Here is a 6,637-nt window from a genome sequence, read left to right as displayed (position 1 = left end):
TCCAACAGGTGGCCACTGACACTCTGCAGCAGATGTTTCCTCCCAGGGAGGCAGGTGCAAACACACACACACACACACACACACACACACACACGCACACACACACACGCACACACACACATGCACACACGCACGCACGACGTTTGTGCAAACTTGTGCATGTGTGACTCATTGATATGCCTGCACACAAATAGAGACGTCTTTTGTTCATCTCTTTACAACATCAGCGGCAATGAGGAAATTCCTAGGAAATATTTAAAATGCAGTTTCAAGGCTGATTAGTTACTGACATTACAATTGGACATTTATTCAGTGTCATATTGCAACAATGTATTGTACTTGCATCTGGATAGCCATTTTCTAGTCTTACTAACCACTGGAAGTTCTTTATACTACAAGTATTCTGGACACTTCAAACACCAATTTCTAAGCACTAATTAAAATAACAGGTGTGTCTTTGGACTGTAGGAGGGAGCTGAAGTACCTGGAAGAAACCTGTGCAGACACAGGGAGAACATGGAAATTCCTGGAAACTATTCAACAGTGAGTCTGGTGCAATGGATATAGTTGTATGACATGTTAGTATTTCCATTTTCTGTATTTGTTTCATCTCCCTCCATCAGTTTTAATAACTGCTCAGTATTGAAATGCTAGGTCTCAAAAAAGGTCTCAAAAGTTCAGTAACTTGTAGCAAGAACACAAGATAAAAAAGTATGAAGCTCAGAATTAAACTTTGAAGCATTAACAATAAAAGCAAAGGAAACCACTGATTCTGACACTAGACGTGTCGAGGGTTACCTACGCAACCAGAACCACTACCAACAAAGCAATCCAAGCAAATCATTAGATACAGACATGAAGACTGGGCTTTAACCTCAAACACATTTCTGGTTTCAGGTGTTGCCAACTGATATTCAGTCCAAGTCTTCCAGCTGAAAGCCAAGCCATCGTTAGACAATAGATGGTGGTTTAGAGATTGCATTTCGGTAATCCATGGGACTGTTTACCTGGATGCCACCCAGGCTGGATTGGTCATGACTGGTCAATACAGTTCTGACAATAAGAGGATGCAAAGACAAACAAAACATCTAATGCCAAAACTGTTCTCCTGTGCAAAATGTAAATGGACTGGTTCTTGTATAGCAAACTTGCCTCATTGCTTTGTGTCTAACATTCACACGCATTCATACTCGGATGCATTGGAGAGCAACATGGGGTTGGCATGCACACTGGTCTGCTCTACCAGTCACAGCCAGCTCTGTATTCTCAGTTTTCTGTTCTTACTCTTCTATTACTATTTTTTTATTCTTACCTGATAGAAGAAGAAGAAGGCACTTGTTGTTATCTTCCCCTGCTTTAGCCACTGTCTTTCAAGCTTAATGTGTTGTACATTCACAGATGATCAAAACCATAAATAATGACTAGATGATCACTGGCTCCAAGTTATGTGAGATGTTTGAGCACTTCCTTTCTCATTTGTGTTGCAGGTCATTGAAGGACTCTTCCTGGCGAGCTATGTGTTCTGGTGTGGTGTAGACCAGATGTTTCTGGTACCTCTGTTGCTGTTTGAAAGGTGCTGTTTGAAAGGTGGTGAGCTCTCAGATAGGGATGGCTACTTTTTTACCAAACTCTGAATACTTCCACACACAGCTTGTTACATTTTTTTGTAAAACAATTGTGTGTCTCATTTGAAAAATCCTTTGATTTCTGCTTTTAACTTAGTTTTAAAATTCTTTTTGATTGTCTGATTCATAAAACATGCCGTACATTCATAGCTTTGCTAAAAATATTTATAGCTTAGTAGTCATTGACAAAAAATTTTCTTTTTTGCTTTTATGATTTTCTTGAGCAAAAACACAATTCCCTTACCTGGAAGTCATTTTCAGTGCCTTCTAATAATGGAAAAACAGCTTTGGGTTCTACATTCTTGAAAATGTATTATGATAGGGTCTATCTTACAATATAATGTGCCTTGAGGCAACTAGCGCTTGGCTCTATATAAATAAAATTGAATTGAATTGAACTGAACTGAAAATCTGCTACATTTATTTGGTGAGTCCTGTTGCATTGTTTATACAGCTCATGCAGAGCTCACCACAGGCTTGCCACAATGCAAAACCCTATACAATGAGAAGGATTACGTGTTACAGTACCTCAAGTCCAGAATGATTAGAGATAAGATCACATGTCAGCAGTTTATAAAACTGATCTTAAGCTTGTTTTATAAATGAGATTACTGATCAGCATCACTCTACTCGGTAATGCCCTCTGTGCTTTTATTTATTAGCTTAGCTTACTACAATTTTATATTGACAACGGGGCAAGTTGGACTAGATTAACTGTACATTTTTGAAAACACATCTTAAATTTCAAAATTCTAAATTTTGAACACGAGTGGCAGCCAAAGGTGATCAAACTATTTTCTTTTTAAAACACATACGAATATGAAGCGACTGAAGATGACACAACTGATATGCGTATGCTCTTTTTGTCTACCTTTAATGGAAATGTGCCAGTTTTAGTTACAATTTTTAAAAAGCTGATTCAGTTTTTGTATTTAGGAGTCACATGTTTGAAGGGAAAGAAATTCAGCTGGAGATAAAGACTCGTCTCACATTGCTGGGGCCTCTAATGCGAAACAAAGACTAAACATGAGCCCTGCTGAAATCTGTACAAACCTATCTGATATGACCTGTTGTGTAGATATGACTCTGCTTTAACAAGCACCGTACCAAATCAAACAATATTCAGAGATTCAACTCTTGGGGACAAAAAATGTTTAAAATAGTTTGGATGGATGGATGTAAAATGTAAATTAAAAAAAAAAAAACGAATGAAAAATGAGGTTATTATGAATTTAATGGCATCAACATGTTTTTAATAAAAGTTGAAACAGGCTCATGTTTACCACTGTGTAGCATCCCCTCTTCTTTTAACAACAATCCATAAATATCTGGGAGCTGAAAAGACCACATGCTGGATTTTTGAGAGAGGAATGTTGTCTTATTGTTGTCTGATACAGGATTCTTGTGTTGTTCTGAGTTCTGAGTCTTCTCTGTTTTGTTTTTCCAAACATGTAGGTACCTCAGCATTGATGGTGCCCTTCCAGATGTCCAAGATGCCATAGATGCACCCTAGGTCATGCAGACTTTAGGACTGAATCCAGAGGACATTGTGTCCGTTTGTCCATAAAAAATTTCACATTTCGATTTGTCTGACCACAGAACAGTTTCCACCGTTTCCTAAGTCCATTTTAAACAAGCTTTACATTTGTGTTTCTGGATAATCTTTACATACAGCTTCTTCATTGTACAGCAACTGTTCATAAACAATGATTTTGTGAAAGGTTCCTGAGCTCGTGCAGTGATTTCCATGAAAGAATCATGTCTGTTTTTAATGCAGTGCTGTGATGACATATAAAGGCCAAAGATTCTGGGCATTAAATGTTGATTTTTGACCTTTCTCCCTTGTGAACAGAGATTTCTCTAGATTTTCTGAATTTTGTAATGTAATGTATGTGAATGTAAAGCAGATGATGAAATATTGACAGTCGTCACAATTTTATGTTGACAAACATTTTTCTGAAATTGCTCCACAGTTTGTTGACAGTTCTCTGCAGACCGGTGAAGCTCTCCCCATTTTATTTCTGAGAAACTCTGCTTCTGTAAAATGATCTCTTTATAACCAACCATGTTACTGATCTGATACCAGTTCACCTAATTAGTGGCAAAACGGTTCTCTGGTTTTAAAAATGACCTTAAGATCATACATTTAAGCTTTAAAAGAAAAGGTCAGCTTCTGAGTTTAAAATATGTTTAGGTTCACCGTGTTGTTTATGTCATGTCAGCTATTATATTTATATGTAATGCACTATTTTACAAGTTTAGATCTGCAGGTGTGTCTCTGATTCTCACACATTCCTTCACATTAATCACACCTAGTGATTAAAGTAATCATTCCTCTGATTACTGTATTTTGCGATCTGAGTGGACATGAAGTACTATTATCCCTCTGTCATTGTTAGAAGCCCTGAGTCAGCTCTGCAGGTGAGTGTGGTGCAGCATGTACCTACGTGCAAAGGAGTCAGTGATTTTAACTCCTTTTCATTTTGTGCTGCTTCATTTAGAGGTTCACATCATCTTCTGTCCTAATATATACATACATACCATGCAGTTTAACAAGTCTACCACTTTTAGGTAGACTTGTTAAACTGCTCATTAATGCAAACATTCGATCAACCAATCAGAAGACAGCAGCTCAGTGCATTAGGCCCAAGTTCAAAGTAAGTATCAGAATGGGGGAGAGAGGTGAGAAAATAACTCTGAATGATTGTTGGTGCCATATGGGCTGATCTCTAGTGTTTATAGAGAATGGTCTGAAAAGGAGAAAACATCCAGTGAGGGCATTTCTGTGGATGAAAATACCTTGTTGATCTCAGAGGTCGGACAAGAATGGCCTGACTGCTTCAACCTGATAGGAAGGCGACAATAACTCACATAACCAGTCATTATAACCCAGGCATACAGAATAACACATCAAACCATAAAGGATGTGGGATAAACCAGGAGAAGACCACACTGGGTACCAATCCTGTAAACTAAGAACAGGAAAGTGAGGCTACAATTTAAAATTAGAGAGAATTTGGCAAAAACATGTAACCAAAATCTCTGATAAATGTACCAACTAGAGATGGACCGATCCAATATTACGTATCGGTATCGGTCCGATACTGACCTAAATTACTGGATCGGATATCGGAGAAAAATAAAAAATGTAATCCGATCCATTAAATATCACGAAAGCACCTCACAAAACTTGCAACACGCCATAACTCACCTCAGAACGTTAGCGCGTGGGAGCAGTATGCATCACGTGATAGAGCGGCTGTGGCATGCGGGACCTGTGGTGGTCTGGATAGCATTTGGAGCTTCGCTAGCAACCCGGCATTTCATCTCCGACAAAGTTATCCCCGAGAGAAGTAAAGCAAGTGTGTAAGTCCATCTCTGAATGTTTGTAAAGCATTCCTGCGTTAAGCTTAACAAGCGATATATGGAGCGACTGTCTCTTCTTGCTGCTACTTCAATCATGAAACTGCTTAATGATCAGCTGATCGGCTTTTCTGTTGCGAGTCCGTGTCTCTGGTTTGCTTTTGGCCCACTTTGCACCAGAAAGAGGAAACCAGCGGCTGAACAACAGCAGCACGTTTAAGCTTGATCAGCTGTTGTTAGAATGTATTTAATATTACTTTCTACTCAAGGATCTTTTTCTACATAGCTGACGGCTGGTAACTGTGCAGGGGCGGATCTAGCAAAGTTTAGCCAGGGGGGCCGATAGGGCATGAACAGGGAAAAGGGGGCACAAAGACATACTTTTCTTTCTTATTCTCATTTAAAATGTCTAGCTTTTAATAAATAATTATCTGACACCCAAAGTTTTAATTTGATGCAAAATGAATAGAAGTCCATTACTGTATTATATATATATATATATTAGACTTAATAGTAACTATTAAGTCTAATATATATACCCTAGTAAGCTATAGTACTTTTTCCTTTGGGAAGGTACCATCTGTGCAGTCTGCAATTTTGTTGAAGAAAGATGTTGAATCTATTTAATATTTCTTGAAAAATAATTGATTTCTGTGCATTTTTTTCACACTGCATCAAATTAAGGTTGATTACGTCGATTAAGCATCATGAGGTGGAGCGTGAGGGGTGGTTCCCTATTTTTTATTTATTTATTTTTGTTGTTGCTGAGAGTTGGAACCCTATTAGTTAGGTTGCTTAATATTTATGCTAAGTACTCTTTAAAATACCAGAATAGGGAGGATGGTGTAGGTTTAAGTTTATTAGATTGATCAGTATTGCTGAACTATGAATTTTTTTTTTTTTTTGCATACAGGTATAACAGAATAGCTTTAGTGTAGTTGTTGTTTTAAACTTGAGTATGAACTTATACAAAATGCAGCAAGATATTTAAAAAAACAGTTTTGTTGATTAAAAAACACTATATCGGATTCATATCGGTATCGGCAGATATCCAAATTTATGATATCGGTATCGGTATCGGACATAAAAAAGTGGTATCGTGCCATCTCTAATAGGTATATGATGGGTTTTTGTGTGTGTGTGTTTTTTCTCCAAAACTTATAATTTTTTGTGGAAATATTCAAAGTTCTGGACATTTCTTATCATATCACCACAAATACTCATCAAACTGAAAGAGCAAATGTTGGAGGACGTCTTGTTCTCAAGAAAAAACCAAAACACAATCTAATCTGGAGCCTGATATTCTGGATCGAGGGTCTCAGTTCATGCATGGTGTAGATGGAATTTTGAGCCGTGGTATGCAGTCTCAGACTGCTCCAGTTTTAAACAGCTGCTGGGAGTAATTGCTTTTTAGCAGAACCTCTTCCTACTATCCCCACTATCCCTAGTCACTTCCACGTAACCAGTTACTGTCTACTGCTTTAGATGGACCACGGATTAAAGATAAAAGCAAAGTAATCTGTGTTGATTATGTTTTTCAGTATTCACACTAACATGCAAATGTTTAGCTCAGTGGGTGAGCTATTTCCCATATGCAGAGAGGAGTGGCCTGGGTTCGAGTCCTACACTCCATCCTTTGCTCTGAGCAT

At 37.9% G+C, this 6,637-nt stretch overlaps 1 long non-coding RNA gene across 1 annotated transcript; it reads left to right on the top strand.

Moving 5' to 3' along the window:
* The first annotated feature begins 391 nt into the window (after window positions 1–391).
* LOC120739782 lies at window positions 392–3,526 on the top strand. The gene is made up of 3 exons (XR_005697279.1): window positions 392–543; window positions 1,488–1,590; window positions 3,081–3,526. It is a non-coding gene; the product is annotated as an uncharacterized LOC120739782 (long non-coding RNA).
* Window positions 3,527–6,637: the final 3,111 nt, after the last annotated feature.

The sequence above is a fragment of the Simochromis diagramma genome, unplaced genomic scaffold (genome assembly GCF_900408965.1).
Source record: "Simochromis diagramma unplaced genomic scaffold, fSimDia1.1 OVJJ01000304.1, whole genome shotgun sequence".
In the NCBI taxonomy this organism is placed as follows: Eukaryota; Metazoa; Chordata; class Actinopteri; order Cichliformes; family Cichlidae; genus Simochromis; species Simochromis diagramma.
This window is presented reverse-complemented; position numbering and strand designations above follow the sequence as displayed.